Here is a 26,145-nt window from a genome sequence, read left to right on the forward strand (position 1 = left end):
CTTGAAAGTGACATTTGATGAAGTCTAGAAGAGAATCATTGCAAGCTGACTATGGACTTGGGACTTGTGAGACCCTCATGAAGCATCACTCTTATTTCATCACATAAAGTCTGGGAGTGAAGTAGATGAAAAACTCTGAATCTTAAGAGGACGCAAAATAAACAATACAGCTCGTGGTCAAGAAATGTGGTCAAATGAATAAACAAGGAGGCTCAATCAAATAGTTCTCTGCTGTTAGCAGTCACCAATATTGACATCCAGAGTACTTTACATCTAAGGAGGAATCAGCCTTTGGAGCAAGTTCTCATGCTCAGTTGATTGGACAAACCAATCAAATAGGTAGTAAAGGTAGCTTGCCTGAGATCTAGGATAACTGGGAGCATCCTGTAGGAGAACACAATTCCCTTCTTTTCAAATCCAAGCCCTTGGGAGTCAGCTAGCCCTGGCCAAGCCCTGCTTCATCTTTTATTTCACTCTAGAGAATAGAGCAAAAAGAGTCCATTCACTTGTATGGAGCAAGGGTATAGAGTTGCACTGGGGGAAAGTACACAAGTCTTCCTTTACTCTGGGTCCTGTTGTCTCATATGTCTAAAAGCTTGCCAGTCTCCACATGAGCTCACCTTTTCACCAAAATAATAATCCTAGAGACCCTTTTGCACATGAGTGGAGGCTGGTCCCCTAGGCTGAATGGGAGACTGTCTCCCTCACCTCAGTTTTGCCCTTGTAGAATTCAGCAGGAGGATGGAGACAAAACCAGCATTAGTTGGCTCTGCCTGCCATTGGTTCTGGCTTTCAAGGAGAAAACACAAATCCTTCTCCCTTCAGCTGTAGATTGTTGACAAGATGGGTCATTGGATGAGTGTGCTTCAATGTTGGGATGGGAAAACAAAATTAGGGCAGAAGAATAGCATGAGCTGGCTAAGCCCTTAGATACACAAGAAGCCAGAGCGTATTCTGGAGTGTATTGGTCCAACCTTGCCATTTGGCATACTGAAGCAGCCACCTGAGACAACATATTCTGAGGGGTGGAGAGTAGACAATGTTGTGTGTGCCCCTTAAACTAACCTGCTGTCCTCAGATATAGTGGAAGATGCTGTCCCATTGCCAGTGTTGAAGTAAGATTCACCTGTCCACCCAGCTGGCTTTGGTATGTAGAATGGGAGGCACCAAAATGTCTTGGGCCAACACAACCATGCATTTGACTCTACAGATATGGGCGCCAAAGAGCATGTTATTGCCACCGATTTGATACCCGCCTAAAAAAAAAAAAAATAGCCTAGTGTGGCCCCAGGTTCAGTTGATCTGGGAGAATATCTGGATTCAAAATGGCACCCAGTGACATGGGAAAACCAATCCACTCAATTTGCAAAGGTTAATTATCCCAGGATTTGTCAGCAGATGTGTGGATTTCACACAGAACTGTTGTTGTTGTTTAGTCGTTTAGTCGTGTCCGACTCTTCGTGACCCCATGGACCAGAGCACGCCAGGCACTCCTGTCTTCCACTGCCTCCCGCAGTTTGGTCAAACTCATGTTAGTAGCTTCGAGAACACTGTCCAACCATCTCGCCCTCTGTCATCCCCTTCTCCTTGTGCCCTCAATCTTTCCCAACATCAGGGTCTTTTCCAGGGAGTCTTCTCTTCTCATGAGGTGGCCAAAGTATTGGAGCCTCAGCTTCACGATCTGTCCTTCTAGTGAGCACTTAGGGCTGATTTCCTTAAGAATGGATAGGTTTGATCTTCTTGCAGTCCATGGGACTCTCAAGAGTCTCCTCCAGCACCATAATTCAAGAGTCACCATAGTTCAAGAGTCATAATTCAAGAGTCTCCTCCAGACCATAATCCATAAGTCACACAGAACTACCACTTGCAAATAGTTCACTACAGAGCCTAGATTTCCTACAGGTTTCTTTTGGGACAGAAACGCTCCTCACCTTGTTTATATGTTGTGAATGCAGGTAATGCACAGAATATTTCTGTTCCTGTTTCCCAAATCGTACAAAGTCCAATGTATTACAGACAGTAATGGGCAAATAATGCTTTCAGGACTGAGCTAATGGAAGAGGCTCGACAACTTGCCAAGGAACTTTGTGGAGTTCTGTGTACAGTTAATATGCAATAATAACAAAGGCATGGAGCCCACCAACAAATGGGATAAATCCCTAACAGTTGGAAACACAGTTGTTGAGTTTAAAATAAAATTTTAAAGTCCAGTCTTTTACATCATTTGAACCTGATTAGTCAATATTTGCCCTTTGTCCACAACTATATGAACGTAAGCAGAGCTCTGCTGGATCAGGCCAAAGGCTCAGCTAGTCCCACCTCCTGTTCTCACAGTGGCCAATCAGTTGCCCTTGAGAAGCCTGCAAAAAGAACTTGAGTGCAACAACACTCTTCCTCCATCTGATTCCCAGGAACTGGCTGCCTTCAGTTCTAACCAGGTGGAGACTGAATTTTACCTGTAGACAGCAACTTATAATGCAAATACTTTAATGTGAGCTCACGCTTCATTTTTGAAATAGTTTTGGAGCGAGTAGAATTGGCTCAGACACCCATCCTTCAAAAGCAGACTTATTTAGTGTGCCGTGGAATGTTGGTTTCTTCCAGCAGATGCTACAGATTATGGCTTGTCTACTCCATTTACAGAACCGGGGATAATAACCTGTGAACTTCTTATAACACTTCACTTATTTGAACAATGAAGGGGTGGATCAGAGGACAGAGAGAGACGCTAGCTCCTTTGAAGGTGAGTTGTTTTTGGTCCAAATCTCTTTCTAACTGTGATAGTTGAATGTAGGGACAATAACACCCTTCACCAACCTTGTGCCCTCTGAGTTTTGGGGACTCATGATCCCTTGTCAAGAGTCAATCTGGCTGGGGTTGATGGGAGCTGTGCATTTCCAAACATTCAGAATGGGTAAGGCTCCAATGGTAGTTTTGCACAATCTCTGGTAGTTATACCTTGTGATTCTATTAAGGAACACAGGGACATGAGAATCACACAGTAACCAGCAGGGAGCTTTGGATGAAACATGTTGAAATCCCTCACCACACTGAGAGCCAGTGTGGTGTAGTGGTTAAGAGCGGTAGACTCGTAATCTGGGGAACTGGGTTCACGTCTCCGCTCCTCCACATGCAGCTGCTCGGTGACCTTGGGCTAGTCATACGTCTCTGAAGTCTCTCAGCCCCACTTACCTCAAAGAGTGTTTGTTGTGGGGGAGGAAGGGAAAGGAGAATGTTAGCTGCTTTGAGACTCCTTCGGGTAGTGATAAAGTGGGATATCAAATCCAAACTCCTCCTCTTCCTCTTGTTTTCACAAGTTGATTTCAGCCTTCGGATAAAGCCCTTGGAATCTTTTGTAAATGAACCTTTGGGTACTAAGTACATGACACAGAAAAGATGCTAATAAATAAGCAGCAGAAATGCCGTTAATAATAATAATAATAATAATAATAATAATAATAATAATAATAATAATAATAATAATATTTTATTTATACCCTGCTCATCTGGCTGGGTTTCCCCAGCCACTCTGGACGGCTTCCAACAAAGTATTAAAATACAGTGGTCTACTGAACATTAAAAGCTTCCCTAAACAGGGCTGCCTTCAGATGTCTTCTAAAAGTCTGGTAGTTGTTCTTCTCTTTGACATCTGGTGGGAGGGCGTTCCACAGGGCGGGTGCTACTACTGAGAAGGCCCTCTACCTGGTTCCCTGTAACTTGGCTTCTCGCAGTGAGGGAACCGCCAGAAGGCCCTCAGCTCTGGACCTCAGTGTCCAGGCAGAACAATAGGGGTGGAGATGCTCCTTCAGGTTTACTGGACCAAGGCCGTTTAGGGCTTTAAAGGTCAGCACCAACACTTTGAATTGTGCTTGGAAACATACTACAAATAACTATATAACAATAATGGTTGATGGATGTTGGGTATGTTTAGCCTGGAGAAGACAAGACAGAGAGGTCTTATGATAGTCATCTTCAAATATCTGAAGGACTGCCACATGGAAGGTGGTGCAAGCTTGTTCTCTGCATCTACAGAGGATAGAACGAACCAATGGATTCGAGTTATAAGAAAGGAGATTCCAACTAAGCATTACAAACAACTTTCTGAGGCTAAGCACTGTCTGGCAGTGGAATGGACTCCCTCAGATGGTGGCAGACTCTCCTTCCTTGGAGATTTTTAAGCAGAAGTTGGATGGCAATTTGCCATGTCTTATCTAGCTGAGATTTCTGCATTGGAGAGGTTTGGACTAGATGATCCTTGAGAGTCTCCTCTAAGTCTACAGTTCTGTGATTCTATGAACTGCGATGCAGAGGCAATTTGGTCAGCTTGCGGTTGTCAGGAAGAGCCTCATACACTCCTAAAACAGTCTCCACTGAGCCACTGCCACATGCCAGTCTGCCTTCATAACAGGAATTGCCAACTTACGGGGACCCATAGGCACATACTGTCAGGAGTGCATGCAGGAGCCAAGCCCTGTGACCAGTAGGACTTTGCAGGACTTGGGCCTTCCTTGTTCTGAAGAAGCAAGGTGCAGCCACACAGCTGAGGCCGCTTGGTAACTCACAGCACCCGGTGGCAAGAGCCGGGAAGGGATATAAGGTCAGCATTTCCCTTCGGCTCTTTGCCACAGCAACATGTTTCCTGCCTTGCTGCGTTTAGCTCCTTGACTCATTGCTTCTTGATCCTCTGACCCCTGACTTTGTGACTCCTTGCTTCTTGATCCTCGGACCCTTGACTTCGTGACTTCTTTCTTCCTGACCCTCGGACCCTTGGCTTCTTGACTCCCAGCCCTCGGACCCTCGGCTTCCTAACTCCTGGCTTCTGGACTTCCGTTCCTGCTCCTACCCTGCCATCTTGCCCCCGGTCCTGACGTCCCCAGCCGGGATTTTGATCGCCCGTGAACCAGACCATGACACATATGCAACCATGGCCAACCATGACCATGACCAGAGGGGGTGAATTACACACCACACACAGACCCTGCAACCAATTCCATTAGCTACCATAGAATGCTTCTTTTGAGTCCAACTTGCAGAGGGAGGAGAGAGGACCCTGTGGGTACCAGGGAAGGCTTCTGCAGGTGCATGGGCATAGACACATGGGCACCGTGCTGGTGACTCCCGCTCCATAATACGCAGCACAAGAGGAGGTGGAAATGCTGGTTAAATGCTCACAAACTTGACAAAAATAAGGGTGGTGCTTTTTTTTTTTACTGACTCAAAACTAGACCCACAGCTGAGCTCTTCATAACCAAATGATCCAATTTCCAAGTAGGAGAAAAATCTCCATGGCATTCTGTACAATCCCCATGAAAAAAAGTTTTTTTTTTAAAATAATGAAAGCCAACTAATAAAATGAGTATTTCACAGCAAAGGCCCTGCCCAGAATTCATTGGGGTAAAAGGGATGATAGTGTCTTTCCTTCATGGAAATACTGACAAATGTCTAGACTTTTTAAAGAAGGACTCCAGAGGAAGAGATAAGTACCAACTGAGCTTTCTGTTATAAAAACAAAGCTGAAACACATTCGAATGTACAAAAGAAGCAAGATGTAAGGATTTAGCAATTGCTACGCGTGCTCTTTAAGGCTAAATGATGCAGATGCAGGGTTTCCCCCAGTTGCAAGCATCTGGCATATTTTTTTAGTCCTTTGAAAACAGTCAAAGTACTTGAGAGAATTATGTCTATGGTTAGATCACACGAGCACCACTCTATGGGCACTGGAACTCAGATCCACTTGCAGGTCCTAGTATTCATATGCTTTGAAATGGATCTCTGGATTCATAGCAGCTAGGAATTTCCTTTTGCTAACCAATGGAAACTGAAAACCTGAAGATTCCTCAGCAGGTATGCAAAAAGCAAAGCTTGACCCATAAGGAAAATTCCAGGTTGGTGCAGAATGCCATGGCTAGAGAAGTGCAGAAAGCTGATTCTCTGTATTGATTTGTTGCACCTTGAGATCTTGATAGCAAAAAAGGACGTTTTCCAACAACAACAATAATAATAATTTATTATTTATACCCCACCCATCTGGCTGGGTTTCCATTACTAATGGTTTAGTAATGCTAATAATATTTTATTATTCATTTAATTTGTGAAATCTTGAAGTGATTAATCATCATCATCATCATCATCAATGAAAATGATGAATTAAGACAATTTCAAATCCAGTGCAAACTGGAATAAGAGCCTCCGCTTGAAAGGGTGGTGGTGCCAGTCTTGGGGCTGTTCAAGAGCAACTTTAGGTCATGAGACAAATGACCAATGGATACATGGAAAACATGTTTGTAACATAAAGTAGGATTCAGTTCTGAGATCCCACCTGTGAGCGCTGAAAGCTTCCACCAGCCCCCTCATTCACTCCCACCCCCAGAAGAAGAAGAAGAAGAAGAAGACGAAGAAGAAAGAGCAAGTTATGCAGCTAAGGCTGTGCTCAGTCCTTCAAGGAGGAGTGGAAACTGAGAGACCTATCAAGTCCCAAATAAAAGCCAGACCTTTATTTTTCCAGTAATGGAAAACAGTGTTTGGCACCCACAGTGGAATTTAGGGTTATTCGCTCTAGTCCAAACCGGAAAAAAGGAATCTCCCAGAATAAATAGAAGTGAGAATTAGCCGCATAACCAGAGTAACTGGAAAGAGTAGAGCGACCTCAGGAAATAACTAGAATTTGAGCCAAAGCCCATAGAAGTGAATGGGTGTTTCCCATATAACACCACAATGTCAAAATAGATATTTCTTCCAGATCGTATCCCCAGCATTGGAACAATTAGTAAATATTCCTAATTATAAAACACTTAAGAACCTAAAAATGCAACCCCAGGGATTTTTTATTAAATCAGAGCGCTTATGCGTATATTAGTTCTTTTAAAAAAGAAAGAAAGAAAAAGAAAAAGAAAGGGCTACAATGTAAGTGGAACACTTATTTCAGATATAAACGTGAACCCAAGCAGTATTAAGTTTTGGAACAGGTCATAAATTTTTAGCTATGATTCCAGGTCTATCCAACCTTTCTAGTGTAGGGAAAATATTTGGAGAGATATAAAAGCCCCTGGAATGAGCCCACTTTCTCAAGATGAGTCTTCTATATGGTAGGGAAATAAGCAAATATTTCCCACCCTCTGAAGATTTCTGCTAAAGATCCAATACCCAGAGAAATGACATCCAGATTCAAATGGTATTTCAGATGTTATTTCTGATTCTTTGGCATTCGATCCAGAGTTTCCATCACCCGCAGTGGCTCCCATTGGAACTTGGATAACTTGCATCAGCACATTTCTAAGCGCAATTCAAAGTGTTGGTGCTATCCTTTGAAGCCCTAAATGGCTCCAGCCAGGTGTAACTGAAGTAGCGTCTCCAACCCCATCTTTCAGCTTCGACACTGAGGTCCAGCTCTGAAGCCTTCTGGCTTCCCAGCAACCAGGCGACTACCTTCTTGGTAGTTGAGCCCATCCTGCAGAACACCCTCCCATCAGATGTCAAGGGGATAAACAACTATGTGACTTTTAGAAGACATCCCTGTATAGGGAAGCTTTTCATGTTTGATGTTTTACTGCGGTTTTATAAATTGTTGGAAGCTGCCCAGAGTGGCTGGGACAACCCAGTCAGATGGGTGGCATATAAACAGTGTCTCCCAAAAATTTTACACATCACTTGGGAAGACAGGTGAACTAATGCCAGTGTACTGGAAGAAGCAGAGATCACCAGTGTCGAAGCAACGATCCTTCAACATCAGCTTCATTGGACTGGTCATGTTGTTTGGATGCCTGATTATCGTCTTCCTAAGCAACTACTCTATTCCAAACTTAAAAATGGAAAGCGTAATGCTGGTGGTCAACAAAAGAGGTTTAAAAACTCTCTCAAGGCAAATCTAAAAAAATGTAGTGGAAACACTGATAACTGGGAAACACTGGACTGCGGGCACTCCAGTTGGAGAACAGCCTTTACCAAAGGTGTCATGGACTTTGAAGATGCTCAAACTCAGGACGAAAGGGAGAAATGTGCTAAGAGGAAGGCACATTTGGCAAACCCTCATGGTGATCAACTCCTGCCAGAAAACCTATGTCCCCACTGTGGAAGGACGTGTGGATCCAGAATTGGCCTTCACAGCCACTTACGGGCTCACTGTTAAAACCGTGTTCATGAAAAACAATCTTACTCGGCTGTAAGTGAAGGCCAGAAAAGAATATAAATAAATTGTTATTGTTATTGTTGCTATTTTTATTTTAATAGATTTGCTGTCAGGAGACTTCTTTTACAACATCTGAATTTACGTATAAGCTAAACAAGCTATAGCTTAGGGCCCCACTCTCTTGGGGCCCCCCCACAAATTTAAAGAAAAAAACACTGGATGTACATTTCCAAAATATAAGATAAAAAACAAATAAAATAAAACCTACATACAGGAACAGTGTTTTGTGTTGTGATAGCTCCTATGATGTAAGTAATGGGTCCCGCCTGCTAGCCTGCTCCCTAAAATATCACTGGTTTGCTCATTTCTATATACTGTATAGGGTACCTACATTCTGCACGGACTGGTTGCATGGCCAGGGGCGCCGACTTATAAAAAATATTGGGGGGGCCCATACCGGGGTCCTGCCGCTGGTTCGCTCGGGTAGCCGGGAGAACGCAGTTCGAGGTGGCGGTGTTGGGGAGAGACCCTCGCTCAGGGCGCCACTAGACTTGGCGGCCGGCGGCCTATCTGGGGGGTTTTGGAGCGTATTTCGGCGGAGCGATTGGGGAGGAGGGGGCTTGTTGCCGGATTCTTCAGCTGGGCCGGAGATCCGCTGCTGGGGGGGTCCCTGGGCCGAGTTGTGAGCACGGCCTGCTGAAGGGAGATCCAGCCGATTGCGCGACGGGGACGGCCGGGGCTCTCCGGCTAGGGCGCGCGGCTGGCTGGCTGGCGAGGGAGCAGGTGGGGAGGAGGCGGGGGTCCTCACTCTCTTAGGAAACGCACCCGCGCGCCCGATTGCCACGAAGTCCGAAGGGTGCGTGTGTGGAATTAAAAAGCAAAAACGAGATACGGGCAGGGCAGGCAAAGAGTTTTCTGCAAGAGGATGGAGGGCAGGTTGAAGAGAAAATCACTCAGGATGAGACAGTCAAATCAGCCATGATAAAATGGGCTCAGGATATTGGGTATAACATCATGTTTGAGGACTGGGAAAGGTTATGGACCACCGGAATGAAATTCACGGCATGTAGTGCCTTGAAGGAAAATATTATGAAAATGATTTATAGGTGGTACATGACCCCAGTCAAGCTTGCAAAAATATATCACCTGTCTGATAATAAATGTTGGAAATGTAAGGAGGCTGAAGGGACATTCTTTCACCTCTGGTGGACTTGTCCAAAAGTGAAGGCCTTCTGGGAAATGATCTATAATGAGTTAAAAAAGGTATTTAAGTATACCTTTCCCAAGAAACCAGAGGCCTTCCTCTTGGGCATTGTTGGCCAGAAAGTGTTAAAGAAGGATAGAACTTTCTTTATGTATGCAACTACAGCAGCAAGAATACTTATCGCAAAATATTGGAAGACACAAGATTTGCCCACACTGGAAGAGTGGCAGACGCAATTGATGGACTACATGGAACTGGCTGAAATGACTGGCAGAATCCGAGATTTGGGAGAAGAAACAACGGAAGAGGACTGGAAAAAATTTAAGGACTATTTACAAAAACAATATAAGTTGTATGAATGTTAAAAATTTACACGATTCGGAAACTATAGCTTCAGCAATTAGATTTGGGAAACAGGAAATTATATTTTAAGTAAGAAAAGGTCAAAATCTAAGGTAATACTATGTTTAATTTAAGATATAAGTAACTGATGAAAAGTATGTTAAATTTAGAGGTATAGTATTTGAAAAGTACAAAATAAGGTACGAAACAAGGTAATAATTTGCTGATATCTTTATTATAAAGAATGCAGGGTAAGGGAGATGCGAGGAAGTCCAGTTAGTTATATAAAAAATGTGTTGAATGGTTGGTTTTCTTTTCTTCTTTTTCTTTTTTTCTTTTTCTTGTTCTTTTACTTTTTTCTTCAGTGTATGTTTCTAACTTTGTATTTGAAACCTTAATAAAATATTTATAAAAAAAGAAGAAGAGAAAATCCTTTCGCTTTTCTGGGGCTCAGGGAAGTCTCAAAGCCGGAGGTTGGGGAAGGGACCCCCTTTGCTCTGCCCTCTTCTCCCGTCTTAGATTTGCATGGGGGTCCCCGCCCAAGCTTGCGTGGCCACCGGGCCACACAAGGGCCGCGCTCTACGCGGCACACCTTGCTAGCCGCGCAGCTGTCCTCCGCGGCTGCGGAGCGGCCCTGTGCCGGTGCCCAGCCCCTCTGGGCGCCCGCTGCGCTGCCAATGACAAGCGGGCGACGTCGCGGGCGGGGAAGGCGTCGCTTTCTTTCCCGATCCTGCATCCTCCCAGTCTTCCAGCCCTTTTTTGGGTTGGAAGCTCGTCTCGTTCGCCCTTCTCCTTTCTTCACCCTGCGCGCAATTTTCCTCCCTCGTCTCCCTCCCCATTTCTCCTTCCTTCCTTCCTGACTGACTGACTGACGGGCTTGGGCTCGGGCTCAGGCTCCGGGTCGGGCTCGGGCTCGGGCTCAGGGTCGGGCTCAGGCTCGGGCTCGGGCTCGGGCTCGGGCTCGGGCTCCGGGTCGGGCTCAGGCTCAGGCTCGGGCTCGGGCAGCCACAGCGTCGGCGGTGTTGGCGATCGGCGGCGCGGGGGGATGGCCCTCCCGGGGGAGCCGGCGCTGTTCAATGGGGTTGCCAAGGAGACAGGCCGGCCGCCCCCCTCCCCCGGCCCGGCGCCCCCCGCCGCGCCGGTGCCCGTTATCGAGCTGGTGCGCGCCGGGCGCCCTATAAAAGCCGCGGACGCGCCCACCGCCGCCCGAGATTATTGGGGGGGCTGAGCCCCCCCAAACGAATTTTTGAGGGGGCTCGGGCCCCCTCAAGCCCCATGGAGTCGGCGCCAATGTGCATGGCAATATGTGCAAATGGTTTCAGATACCATTAGGTCCATAAATGACCATATAGCATATTGAAGCTTTTGAATTGTGGTGCTGGAGGAGACTCTTGAGAGTCCCATGGACTGCAAGAAGATCAAACCTATCCATTCTTAAGGAAATCAGCCCTAAGTGCTCACTAGAAGGACAGATCGTGAAGCTGAGGCTCCAATACTTTGGCCACCTCATGAGAAGAAAAGACTCCCTGGAAAAGACCCTGATGTTGGGAAAGATTGAGGGCACAAGGAGAAGGGGAAGACGGAGGACGAGATGGTTGGACAGTGTTCTCGAAGCTACCAGCATCAGTTTGACCAAACTGCGGGAGGCAGTGGTAGACAGGAGTGCCTGGTGTGCTCTGGTCCATGAGGGTCACAAAGAGTCGGACACGACTAAACGACTAAACAACAACAGCATATATTCTACACAAAACACAGCAACACTTTGTTGTTGACAAAGGACAGCTGGACATATAAAGGGCCCAATTACCTTCAGTAGCTTAGGGCCTCATCAAACCTAAATCTGGCCCTGACACCGAGGTGGCCTGTTGCCTGCTGAAGTCCCATTGAAAACAGCCAGAGGCTGTATGGCAGCGTGCCAAAGTCCCACTGAAGATGGCCGGCAGTTGCCAAACGGGATGCCAAAGTCCTGTTCAAAATGGCCAGAGTCTTGCAAAGCAGCATGCCTTGTCAAATCACTTCCACAGCCATTGAGAAAAGAACACCAGATTAATCCAGAAAGCCTCCGAAAAAGGAGGATGTGGAAGCTGCTACTTGTTACATGGCTTACGCTACGCCGCATGAATCATCCTTCGCTGTATACTCAAGTAATTGTAATTGCTTTTAATAATTTTCGGCTAGAAAACTATGATAGTTGCGGACAGCTATAAATAACTGTAATGAAACACGTTATTTGTGCTGTGCCTTTGCATGCACTTGTTTAGCTCTCTTGCCGCTAACTTGAAACATCTGCTTTCTTTAGAAGTCGAGAGGCATTCCATAGCAACAAATAGAGCTCTCAAAGTGACTCATGTACTAAATGGCAACATTTGACAAGATTCAGCAGTTGATTTCTAGCGGGGAAGGAGGCTGTGGCGAAATGGAAAATTCAGTATGTCTTCTTTAAATAATAATAATAATAATAAAAGAAAACACCCATCTGTCTCACATCATGCTTATATAACAGTACACCGCAAGCTACCACATCATATGGCAAGGGGGCATCTTTAACAATCCCCACTTCCTTTACCTCCAAATCAGATCCAGAGCACAATAAGAACATAAGAGCTCTGCTGGATCAGGCCAGAGGCCTCTGAGAGTAGAGGAAGAAAACGGCCTTTGTGGCTAGTGGCTATTGATAGCAGGATCTTCCATGAATTTTCAAGGACTGCCTCTTCGCATATGGACCTATCCGGACCCTGAGATCATATTTTGAGGCCCTTCTCTGTGTGCCTCTTCCTTGAGAGGTCCAGAGGGTGGCAATGTGAGAAGAGGCCTGTTCTGCAATGGCTTTCTGTTTTTGGAATGCTGTCCCCAGGGAAGTTCACCTGGCGCCTTCATTATACACCTTTAGGAACCAGGCAAAAGCGTTCCTCCTTGACCAGGCCTTTGGCTGATTGGCATCCAATGCCCTTTAAAAATGTGGGGGGGGGGTGTTATTGGGTGGGGGTATAAATTAGTATTAGTATTAGTATTATTAGTATTATATTTTTAAAGCCATCTTCAGCTCATCCGCTTTTGCTTGACCCATATATTTACCATTTTGAATACCAGTTAATTTCACCGGGTCCAAGAGCTTTTCTTCATTGTTCTGTGGCTTTGCCTTACAATATAATAATAATAACAACAACAACAACAACAATAATAATAATAATAATAATAATAATAATAATAATAATACCCTGCCCATCTGGCTGGGTATCTTTTCTTATCCGACAAATTAAAACTTTGTTATGCAAAATCTCTCTTTGGATGTTCCGCATATCTGATTATGATCCAATTCAGTGGGTTAGATTGGATTTTCCCAAGGCATAGCCACAGAACAAGGAGAAAGGCTTGCAGACTTGGAGGAATTAATCAGTACACAACATGATCAAAATATGGGCCAGGCAAAAAATGCAGATGAGCATCTTGTAGAAGCATGTTCTTTACATGCCGTGTGAACAAGTGCTTTATTGCCTGCCCTGAATCTGTCAACATGCAGCTGTGCTGGATAACACTATGTTCTAGTATCTGGTATATGCAGAGAGAAATGGATATAAGTGGTACCTCGGGTTAAGAACTTAATTCGTTATGGAGGTCTATTCTTAACCTGAAACTGTTCTTAACCTGAAGCACCACTTTAGCTAATGGGGCCTCCAGCTGCTGCTGCGCCGCTGCACGATTTCTGTTCTCATCCTGAAGCAAAGTACTTAACCTGAGATAATATTTCTGGGTTAGCGGAGTCTGTAACCTGAAGTGTATGTAACCTGAAGCGTATGTAACCCGAGGTACCACTGTACTGTAATAGTTGGGAATTGTTTGCATTTTTAGTGGAACTGGGGAGGGATGCTCTGCCCATTGAGATTAAGGAGCAAGAAGGAAATGGGGGGACAGACCTATGTGGATAAGCTCAACATCAGGATTTCCAGAAAAAGAAGAAGAAGAAGAAGAAGAGTTTGGATTTGATATCCCGCCTTTCACTCCCTTTAAGGAGTCTCAAAGCGGCTAACATTCTCCTTTCCCTTCCTCCCCCACAACAAACACTCTGTGAGGTGAGTGGGGCTGAGAGACTTCAGAGAAGTGTGACTGGCCCAAAGTCACCCAGCAGCTGCATGTGGAGGAGCGGAGACGCGAACCCGGTTCCCCAGATTACGAGACTACCGCTCTTAACCACTACACCACACTGGCTCCATCCTTAATCCATTCCATCCTTAATCACAATCCCCCCCCCATCTCATTTGTATATCACAAAAATAGCACAATAAATGTGGAAAATATCTACAACATATGTTTCATTGTTAGTGGTCAGTGTACAAATTCTTGGTTCATGAATTGGTTTAAAGAATTAGGAAGGGGGAAGCGAGGGAGTGGGGAGTGGTGTGTGGGGTGGTTATGCTTCTATTCTTCTACTTAGTGTATGTGTGGGGTTTTGTGTCAGTGTTACTTGTATGGGTTCTCTTACTATTCACTTGTAGTAATCACGAAATATTTTAATCAATGTCATTCTTACAAAATCACACGGGCAGGATGATTTATAAGTTGTATCTTTTAAAAAATAAAAATGTTGTGTTAGGAAACCGGAATTTCTGCAGCGTCACACCTGACAATCTCTGCACAAACTCACTGGCTTGTGTTTACTGAGCTAGCAGTTTTCAGTGTGACGAAGACTTTAAATCCCACCATTGACCTGCGCTTTTATTTCAAACCGTTTGCCCATGCTGTCGTGGCACCTGGTAGACGGACAAATATTTGCAAGAAAACCACTTGCTTGGAACAGTCAGGCCTGGGTCTCCCCCCCCCCCCCCGCTCCTTGGTGGGTCCTTGCCAGCATTAGGAGGACATAGTACAATATGTTTCTATGTGAGTCATTTGCAGTGACATAGATGTGCTCTTGTGCAAAGCTCAAAAGCAGCTTTAAGTGTGCCAAGATGGGAATCGTGGTCTTGTTCTTTAAGAAGAGACATTTTTAGGCTGGAAAGTTTTACATTGGCTATCTGTGTGTGATAGGGTCTGTGTACCAAAGACCTCTCAGATTTATAAGGGGGGGAGAATGAGGGTGATCTGTGCTGAACTCTTCCTCCCTTTCTATTGCCCATGACCACCTTTGCTCATTCCTGGTACCAGAGTTGAACTGATGACAAAAAGGGAAGAGCTATAACCACTGATGGAGGTGGAATTTTTATTCAGTTCACATTTAAAGGCAAATCTACCGAATTCACACTTTATGAGAAGCAAAACAACAACAACACCCCTCGAAATTTGCATTTATCCGAATTTGGCAATGCAGCTCTCCGGCCAAGTGGTGTGTACAAAAATGCACCTAAGAGAGTAACGCTTCTGCATGAATACGTAGTGAAAATAACATGCAAAGATGGATTCTTTGCAGAGGAAATTGCTTTGCAAAAGTGTGGGCTTTAGGCAAAATTGCATCAAAACAAATATTAGGGTTTTTGTTGTTGTTTAAATTTTAGTATTTTATATAAATGTATGAAAAGCAAAGGCAACAACAACAACAACCACAGTTATTTATACTCTGCCCATCTGGTTAGGTTTCCCCAGCCACTCTAGGTGGCTCCCAGAATTTATAACACGATAAAACATCAAACATTAAAAACTTCCCTAAACAAGGGCTGCTTTCAGATGTCTTCTAAAAATCATATAGTTATTTATTTCCTTGACACCTGATGGGAGGGCGTTCCACAGGGCAGGTGCCACAACCAAGAAGGCCCTCTGCCTGGTTCCCTGTAACCTTACTTCTCGCAGTGGGGGAACTGCCAGAAGGCCCTTGGCTCTGGCTCTGGACCCAGGAGATGGAGTGACTCCAACTAGTCCAGCATTCTGTTCTCACTGTGGCCAACCAGATGCCTATAGGAAACCCACAAGCAGGACCCAAACACAACGACATCTCCCTTTCCTCCATTTGCCTCCAGCAAATGGTATTCAGAAGCATTACTGCCTCTGACAGTGGAGGCAGAGACTAGCCCTTGTAGCCATTGATAGCCCTCACCTCCACAGATAGCCTCCTACCACTTTTCTGTGCATTTAGCCAATGAGTGAAGCCACAGTCGTGCTTGACACGTGCTACAAAGAAATTTTAGAGTTACACATCATCTGCTCATAGTCTTCCACGCTGTTTAAATTATAGTAATCATTTCAAAATTGCACCTATTCATATAAATTAGCACATACAAATCTGCATCTCATTTTGCCCTCTTTTTTGGTAATGTGGCCACCCCAGAGCCACTGGCACCCTTTATCAATGGCTACGACTGCCCAGAATCATACAGAGCCCATGGTTACAGTGAAAATGTAAAGGTAAAGTGAAAGGGGGGGTGCGGGTGGCGCTGTGGTCTAAACCACTGAGCCTCTTGGCTTGCCGATCAGAAGCAGTTCAAAAGCACGCCAGTGCAAGTAGATAAATAAATACTGCTGTGGTGTGAAGGTAAACGGTGTTTCCACGCACTCTGGCTTCCGTCTGTCAGCATCACCCTTGAGCCAGTGCCACTAACTGGACTCATCCACTTCAGCCCCGACTGGGATAGGTGAGCTGGGTAGCACTTCCAGAGACCACCTTCTGCACAGGAACAGGTCAAAGTGCTGTGGACTCACAGCTTAGAGTTGTGAGCACCGGATTCACTTCCACAAGAAGACAGTCGTCGCACAGCAGAGTACAGCAGAGTCTAGCAGAGTATATAAACAACTCGGAGAGCAGCTCTGTAGAATATCTTCTTTATTCTATAACTACAACTATAATACAACTATATACAGAGCTTAAATAGGTCTAAGCATAAATGAATGCTGCAATGCACTGAGTGTCTGCAACTGCTCTTAGCAGCAAGCTTATCTCTACACACGATCTCTAACACTCAGTCTCTCTCTCTCTCCGACATTGACTGACTCTTTGATGTGGTGCTGGAGCAGAATAAGTAGAGAGCAGAACACGCCTCCTCCTCTCTGGAGAATCAGCAGACTCCTCAGGAGATTCTTGGATATGGGAGGGGTGAAATCTCCTCACCGTCATGATGTTCCGTTGCACTAGAAGCGGTTTAGTCATGCTGGCCACATGATCTGGAAAGCTGCCTGTGGACAAACGCTGGCTGAAAGCGAGATGAGCACCGCAACAGCATAGTCTGGACCTAACCGTCCAGGGGTCCTTTACTTTACCTTTTACAGTGAAAAGGTAATGAAACAATGTTTGCCTCTTCTTAGACCCTGCCATTGTTATATAACAGAGTGAGGCAGGTGCATCAGGTGGGAGATGTTAGGGAATGCAACAAGTGGTTACTGCTGGAGCCTGGGCAGTACCCCCTAAGATAGTCTCCTACTCTCAGGTGCAGTAGAGCAATGTTCTTCAATCTTGGCTCCCCAGATGTTGTTGGACTGCAACGCCCATCATCCCTGACTATTGGCTAAACTGGCAGGTGATGATGGGCATTGTAGTCTAACAATGTCTTGTGACCCATGGTTGATGAGCGCTGCAGTAGAGGGTACTGCCCCACCACCAATGTTAAAATAATGATCTATTCCCGGTCCAGTACATGAAACAAGGGCATGATCTCTCGTCTTTTAGCCCAGGCAGCAAAATTTTTTGGGCCAATGCTAGCAGACCTGTTGACAAAGTAAGAATGCTGATATTCTACCAGATAGATAGGTATCTTGAGTATTACTTTCTAAATCCTATAGTGGCTAGGAGCTTGGCACACACATCTGACAGCTGTTTTAGAGCTAGGAACGCACAGTATAGGTAACATCTGGCACGGCTGACATTGGCAGTGGAAAAATCCAGTTTATCTTTGGGGACTGCTGGAAGGGATTTGCAGTAATTAAGGCCTGATCCTGCAGGAGGAGTTCACCAGGGCCTAAGGGTCTGCCTGAACAGCTCTTTTATCAAGGTCACAGGCATGTGTTGCCAATGGCAGTGTGCGTTAGGGAGGCATAGCTGAAGATAAGGCAGCTTTCAGCAACCTGGTGCCCCTCATATGTTTGTTGGATGACAATTCCCATCAGCCCCAGCCGGAATGACAGTCCAAAACATACATAGGGCACCACTTCAATGAAGGCTGCTTTATGGGGATAGCTCAGTTGCTCAAAGCTGACCTGCCGAAGGAGAAAACAATGAAAAGCAACAGGAAAAGGTCACAACTCCAGCTTTTCAATGATGAGGACCAAAGTAGGTCTTGAAAGATATATATGGTGATACATATCACAGCTGATCAGATTTCACTTACTTGGTATCTATAACATTACAATCCCATTAGTCTTCTATTCACACATAACGCCTGCCAATTCAATATTTGAAATATTTCTAAGACTAGGGGAAAATATATCTATATAACCAACCTTAATATTTTTGTACAGATTGTCCTGTTCTTTCTCCTCCATTAATGGCAGCTGGAAAGCAACAGAAACGTATTCAGGGCTGGTTCCAGAATAATGGTTTCCCTCTGTGCGTGTGTTCTGGAAGGAGTCCTACGGAGGAATACATGGAGGGAATGCATGTTGCATCGGAGCAGAACATTTGCAGACATCTTGCTGAGATCCACGAGCAGGACTGGCAAACAAGGTCACCGGGGAGATTTCCCAAATTTCAGGGCTATTTGAGGGGAATTTGCTTGCTTGAGTGCTTTTTATGTGTGGAATCCAGCCTAGCGCTAAGTGAACATTCCATCGGCGCAAGCATTTCTGCTTGCGCTACAGAATGCTTCCCACCTCCCCCTCCTAAATGTGCCCCCAAACCTCCAAAGCAGATGTTGGAAGGATGGTGGAAGAGGTACCATTGTGCAAGTGGAAACTTTTGAGCGGACGGGACAGGTTAGTTGAATATGTGTTTTCAGAAAGGCATGTCTCAATAGCACAGTTTTTAGGAGAGGTCTAAAAGAAGGCAGGTGTGATTCCTGCTGAACCTCTACCAGCAAGGAGTTCCACAAGGGAGGGCCTGCCACACTAAAGCATCAGTCCAACAGAAGCTCAGGGACATTGGGAACCACAAGCAGTGCTCAGTGATCGAGGCAGAGCATAAGGCATCAAATGGTCTTTAATGCACACTGGGCCTAAGCCATTTAGGGCTTTGTGAATTCATGCAAGAACCTTGAACCTGGTCTGGTAGAAAACTGGTAACAATTTCAGCTTTCTCAGCTGCATTCTGATCTAGCTGCATCTTCTGGACCAGATACAAGGACACCCCCCCAAAGCACGTTACAGTAATCAAATTTTCCGATGTGAGAGACTGCCATTGCTGCTGGCATACTCACTTTGGTTGGGTATCTCTTGTTATCTAATAGGCTTGCAATAGTTACTCTACAGAAGCAAGAAATGAAAGGATATTTATATATTTCAACCAAGCTGGATACCTTGTGTGAGATTATTTTGAGTTGAGGAAAAGCTGTGGCTTAGGGGAAAAAAGTAATCTAAGAAAATTTGGATTTGCTTAGCCAGCTCTCTTTTGTTTACATACTGGGTCTTGTAAGTAAGAAGTGAAATAGAAGATAAATGGCTACTTTTTAACCAAATAATTGTTATTACAAAACCCTTAATTCATCTGCTGCACACATGGGCAAAATCAGGATTTAATTTTTTAAATTTTATTTTCATGCTTAAAGTAATATTTTACTTTTAATGTAAAATATATTGTGCTATGCCCAGTTCACAAGAGCCTTAAAATATCCAGTGCTCTATACTATTGGAAACTGGTGGGGTTTAACTTGGAGAAGCCACAGTCAGTGGAAGGTTGGGTGGTTTGGAGCTTATTGGACACCCAGATATTATATGGTTTCCAGAAAGACTGTGGTTTAATTGTGGCCATTTCATTTTGATTCCGAACACTGAACCATTATTACACATACATATTTTACGGGAGAGGTAATTGCAACTCCATTGGCCTCAACATGATATAATTAAAAGATTCTGGCATTTGCAATTATCCTGCACACATCTGCAGCTTTGTATACTTTACACCTCTATGAGTTATACATCACCCGCCCACCCCTAATTGAGATTAACAAGGAGATGGTATTGTCACACACACACACCTATTGGAGGTTAGCAAGGAGACCATGTTGTCAGCCATAATGCCTCACACATTTTTCAATGCAATGTTAACCTTGTTTATTGAGAAATAAATCCCACTGAGCATTGTAGGGCTTGCTCCCAGGTAAGGCGGCAGTCCTATAGGCAAGAAGCTGGCATAAAGCAAACTCAGTAGAAGTTAAGCTGCCATAAAGTACATCGTATCCAAACTGCATTCAGGAGCAAGGATACTTCTGGTTGAGCTGACCTAAGCCTGGCAGAGGGAAAAACAAGCTATTAAAATGGTGTTTGGGTTATACCACTCTTTTTGACAGCTTAACTCATGCTGGGGTTGCCAGGCCATGTGATGGATCTAAATGGGCTTAGGATCCAGCCTATTTCCGCCCGCCCCGCCCCCCACTCCATCTCTGGTCCTGGCTCTATCCTGCCCCCTTTTCAGGGCTGACACCAGCTTAAGATCTGTCAGGCATGGGTGTGGGAACACGCCTTTGCTGAGATACTGTGTTTGTTGTTGTTTAGTCATTTAGTCGTGTCCGACTCTTCGTGACCCCATGGACCAGAGCACGCCAGGCACTCCTGTCTTCCACTGCCTCCCGCAGTTTGGTCAAACTCATGCTGGTAGCTTCACGAACACTGTCCAAACATCTCATCCTCTGTCGTCCCCTTCTCCTTGTGCCCTTTCCCAACATCAGGGTCTTTTCCAGGTAGTCTTCTCTTCTCATGAGGTGGCCAAAGTATTGGAGTCTCAGCTTCACGATCTGTCCTTCCAGCGAGCACTCAGGGCTGATTTCCTTAAGAATGGAGAGGTTTGATCTTCTTGCAGTCCATGGGACTCTCAAGAGATACTGTGTAGAGTCACCCTTAAAAGTATAGTCAGCACAGGGATCAGTGAGAGGCAGCAGCCTTATCTGTTCTCTGGGAAATCAGTGTTGCATGAAGGAAGGATCTAGCAGGGTTCAAGTCCTATAGCATCTATCCAGTATTCAGAATGAATTATTGCTGCAAGTGATCTCAAGGAACCATGGGATTGTTCCTTATGTGTACATCTCATAACCTAACACTTCATTCACTATATGAATGGGAAAGGAGAACTTTTGGTAGGCTTCACTATAGTTCTCCCCAGTTGCTCCTAAGCCAGTTCATTTTTTAAATTCTTCTTCTCTCTTACTTGCTGATAATGGCTCTTCTTGCAGCAGATTCACCTGTCATTCCTTGATGAAGCAAAACCATTCATCCATTGCACGGCTCTGACTGGTGCTGCGGAAATACATTCCCCTAGCAATCAAGGCGAAGGATGTCTGAATGACCTCTCAAGGGACATGCTAATGTGAAAAACATCGCTGGGTCCTTCACCACCACTCCATCTTTGTGGAAAGGTCCTTAGAGTCAAATCTCCAGGCTATCAAGTATTTGAATGTAAGCCATCATTGCTTGGTGATGAGGTGCTTAAAATGCAATGGCATAACAGGAAAGGTATAAGGAATGCAATGTTTTCCCAGGCCCAAGAACCTACTAGCCTATATGCTGTGCACATGATATAACTATCTGCTAAAAAATATGCTGCATATCTCCTTTAAAAAATCCCTAATCCAAAAAAAATCCAATAGGTGACTTTCTTGAGCTTCTTTTGACCGGTTTCTATGTAATTTAAGTCTGCTGTGTTGCATGGAGGTATGTAGCTTCTTGAGTTCAGCAGTGCAACTGTATACACCAGATAAGGGTATCTAACAAGAGAACATTTGTATTTATTTCTACCTAGCACTTTTTCTCAGCAGTACACTTTCTTTTGGCAAATGCTACAATGAAGTCTAAGGAGGAAGACATTACAAGACACGTCTCCTGGTGAGATAGTACTTCCCTTGGATGTTGTGCAAGCTGCAAACCCAACAGCCAAATGACATCATCTGTCTCAAAAGCAGCAATGATGCATCCTGGAATGTCATTTAAAAATTAGGCTTATATGGTCAAGAAGCTTTCCTTGGTTCCTGTACATGCCCACACATATTTAATGTAATATTGTTTTCATATAATTTGGACACTGTTCTCCAACTCAAATGGTGTGGCATTGCGTTTATTAAACAATAAGGATTTATGGAACATTTTTGAGAATTAAAGCTCTTACAAATTCACTCAAGCACCAAATAGAATGAAGAGTGCATATTATTGCATAAGAAAGTAATAGCTCTGGTGTATCAGGCCCATGGCCCATCTAGTTCAGGATCCTACCATGGTCAAACAGATTCACTTGACAATACCAGCAAGCAGGACCTGAACACAATAGGATTCTCCTCTGTCTCCAATAGTGGATATGGAGCATAGCCATCATGGTTAAAGAAATTCATGGAGGATAATCTGTGGCTACTAATACTCTCGTAAGAAAGAAGGCACCTGCTTTAACTTCAAAATGGTGGAAGCCATAAATACAAACTCTCATATATTGAATTAGATCCCATTTGAAGCTGCCTCTCCCACAAACCTAAAAACTGTAGCTGAGCAATCCTATACTCACATAACTGGGAGGAATCCTCAATGAAACCCCTGCAAGTAACTAGGGTCCTCCTCTGAGGTCACATCTAAATCTGTAATGGTTCTGCCAGGGAGTTAGTGGGATGCTACAACTGGTTGTCGCAGGATCCTGGCTATACCAGGACATTTCAGGGTGGCCTGGAGTCTTTCTCTCAGCCTAGTTGCACACATGTTCCCCGGATGCTGATGGTTTATTAATTTATATACGTACCGCTTAAGGCCAAAGATAGCTTCTAAGCATTTTACAAGTCCACATAAACATTGAAATAAAAACATCCATAATTAAAATGCAGCACAAAGCAATCCCATTAGAACAATAAAACACCCATATGCCATAACCAATCACATTAAAACAACGCAGCAAATTAAAACAGAAGACGGGCTCAGAAATCAAGGGAATGCCTGTGTGGATGGATACATCTTCAAAAGCCGGTGGGATGCCAATACAGATGGGCCCCCTTTTTTATTTCAGTAGAGAATGCATCTCTTAATGCCTCTGCCATTTGTGAAAAAGCCTGCCTCTGCATCACCACACGCCCATTGCAGGATGAATCATGTTCTATTGGCTTGTGCTCCTCTTGGAGCAGAGCAAAAGCATGTGAAGGGATGCCCACATGTTGATAGTGCCATGCAATATCTAACTTGGTGTTGATTAATTTCAGTTGGGAGCATGAGATTGAGAAACTGCTAGTGAACCCCAAGCAGTGGAACTCTCAACACTGGAATACTTAAGAAGACAGAAGGTGGACAGCACTTTCTTAGAGTGAGTAACCAAATCTTGTTAGGAGACCAGTAAGTCTTTCTTTCTTTCTTTCTTTCTTTCTTTCTTTCTTTCTTTCTTTCTTTCTTTCTTTCTTTCTTGATCTACCTGGGAGGGCTCTTCAGTGGGAGGTAAGCCACAACAGAAGACTCTGGCAGTAGTTTAGTCAGGCTATGGGGAGGGTAAAGGAAATTGAACTTGTGCTGAGATTTTAAAAAGTACCCCCTCATTTTAAAGACCAATGCCTCTTGTTTATTTAACTTAATACTATGTTACATTGTATAGGTATAATCAGGAACTGCTAAGTATAAAGGAACTTGAAATGTTACAAAGAAGTTTCTCAGGTGCATTGATGTGTGTGGTGTGTTAATGTGTTACAAGCAGGCCCTCCCAGCTCTTTCCCCATTTGGGCAAATGGATTAGATTGTCACCAATATTTGAAAACACAGGAGCTTCTAGTATAACAGAAAACAAACTAGTAGGAAGTTTTTCAGTTTTTGGAGAACTGAGGGAACATCCCTGCAAATCCCAATTATTAAAAAGGCTACTGTGAAGAATTGAATCAAATTATTAGCAATGTAAATGTGGTGTTTTGTTGTGAAAGCAGCACACACTGGGTGCAATTCTGTATATACTTACTTGTGAATACGTTTGATTGAACTCAATAGAATTACTTCCAAATAGACATGTTTGGGTTGCACTTATAAGCATCCAAATCCTAAACTTTTCTATTGATCTGTTTGGTTTTGCAGTGGTATAACTTATAGTCTCTGCCTATAGGGTTGTTTAAGTATTTTAATTGTGTATTTCAATTATGAATGCTTATACCTGAATGCTTGTGCAATTGATTTAATGCTTAGCAGCATATTTTGGCATTATTCAATAAATAAATGAATAAATAAATAGCTTGACGTGCTAGATTTTCTGCTAAGAAAATTTGGTACAAGTGCCTTAAGCTTATCAGCCATACCTACACATAAGAGAGACTATGCTATATTCCATGAGATGGAATGAAAATGCTGCACAACTACACCCGAATAAGATTCTTGTTTGAAGCCAAAATAAAATTGCATTCTGCTTGCAATTCAGCATGCCGACAGAAATCCGAACCTGATCTTTATTCACACCAGGATCCAGTCCAGTAACCGCAGCTTGAACCAAACCACACAAGTCTTTATCTGTTGAGCTCTTCAATACCCCAGTGAATGTGAGCTATACCATGAACTCGTTCTTATAGAGTTTGTCAGAAGACTGCTAACTTAACTCCAGCTGTCGATGACTCTTCAAAGAAAGAGAGTAAGAGATAACATTCCAGTTAAGAAGTTCCCTTGACTGGTTTCAAAATAATTCGTCCACTTACATTTTCAGAGATCACTCTATTACTTTGCACACAGAAGTTTGAAATGGTAAATACTGAAGACAAGGGGAGAGTATATATGGTATATATGGTTTTGTGGCATATAAATTGAAAAAAGGCTTTATTTTGTAGTTTTTCACAATACATTACAGCTATGCTTTAGGGTTGAATAAAATTTGCAACTCAATACATTCCTGCTTTTCTCCTCTTTGGGTATATGTAGGCCATAGGGAGCTGCTTTCCAAAATCTATTATCACATTCACACCATATATTTAAAGCACATTGTTTCCCCCATGGAATCCTCGGAACTGTAATTTACATCCCCAACACCCTTAAAAAAAATATACAATTCTCAGGATTCTTTCAGGAAAGCAATGTGCTTTAAATGTATGTTGTGGATTTGACCTTAAAAACAGGGGTCTTCTCTATCAGGTGTGATCTGATCCTTTAAACTAGAGGGTGTGAACTTGTATACAAACCATGTGTTCTACCACTGAGCTATGGGACCCCCATGAATTTATATTACAAATATATGGGTCAGCTTTGAGTTAGCTGCCTATCAGCCATCAGTTCTATACCACATTTAACTCTCATTGGTTTTGTCCAAAAAAAATTTCTGAGAATGGTCACTTTTTGAGCATTCCCTGACACCTTCTCTCAAAAATTATACTAGAAACATTAATAATAATAATAATAATAATAATAATAATAATTTTATTATTTGTACCCTGCCCATCTGACTAGTTTCTATGTAAGTTTAGTGTGTGTATGCATCTTTTGACTACTAAACAGTAAAAATCCAAGCAATTTGGGTTGTGGGAATTGCCAGATAATCACTAGGAAGATGCCCCGTAACTGAGAACTGAGTCATACAACCAATTTTTTCTTTGATCATTGTTCTACAAAGCAGAAGATGAACAAGGCAACATGAGGTTGAGGGGCAGGGAGGGGATAGAGCCATGACTCCCACTCGGTACCCCCTACACTAGCCTGCGGCCCTCCACCATTGGAGTAAGATGCAACTTCTAGTCCAACTGGCTTCCATAGGTGCCTTGGGTGAGGACACCATCTTGTATTTTGCCTAAGGGCTCATTTCCTACATTGTATGGAACTGACATCCTGATGGGATGGGATCTGTAGGTGGTCTTCTCTTCCAGAGCGCAGCAATTGGCTGGCTATATAAGGGGTGAGACATAGAGCTTCATCATTCTTCTTCTTCTTCTTCTTCTTCTTCTTCTTCTTCTTCTTCTTCCTCCTCCTCCTCCTCCTCCTCCTCCTCCTCCTCCTCCTCCTCCTCCTCCTCTTCTATCACTCATAGCCAAGTAAGATTGTCTTCCATAAACACGGTTTTAACAGTGAGTCCGTAAGTGACTGTGGAGGCCAATTCTGGATCCACACGTCCTTCCACAGTGGGGACATTGGTTTCCGGGCGGGAGTTGATCACGGTGTGGATTTGCCAATCATGCCTTCCTCTTAGCACGTTTCTCCTATGGGTTGAACTATCTAAAAAGAGTCATAATGAGGGAGTATGCCTTCTTCATCCAGAGGTGCTTTCACTTCTGAATCATTTCAGGTACAAACAGCACATCTAACACATTTCTTCCTAAGGCAAACTGAGTGAGAATACAGTCCTGGACCTTCTCCAAAGCGATTGTTTGCCAGATCATAACAAGTCATAGCAGTCAATAGGAAGAGGCTCGTGATTGGCAGATGGCCAGCTTTCCAAAGGGACACTTGAATGGAACTCTGGGTCAGTCACTTTGACTCAGCCTGATCCCCTTGCAGG

The 26,145-nt window shown here is 44.0% G+C and overlaps 1 long non-coding RNA gene across 4 annotated transcripts; it reads left to right on the forward strand.

Moving 5' to 3' along the window:
- The first annotated feature begins 2,445 nt into the window (after nt 1-2,445).
- On the forward strand, nt 2,446-24,433 carry LOC308593112. 4 transcript variants are annotated; one of them, XR_014010733.1, is made up of 4 exons: nt 2,446-2,743; nt 21,475-21,557; nt 22,904-23,004; nt 24,091-24,433. It is a non-coding gene; the product is annotated as an uncharacterized lncRNA (long non-coding RNA). The 4 variants fall into 4 exon arrangements; XR_014010734.1 differs by having other exon boundaries at nt 24,132-24,433; XR_014010735.1 differs by having other exon boundaries at nt 21,491-21,557; nt 24,132-24,433.
- The last annotated feature ends 1,712 nt before the right edge of the window (nt 24,434-26,145 follow it).

This window comes from Podarcis bocagei, assembly GCF_964188305.1.
Source record: "Podarcis bocagei genome assembly, chromosome: 8".
NCBI lineage: Eukaryota > Metazoa > Chordata > Lepidosauria > Squamata > Lacertidae > Podarcis > Podarcis bocagei.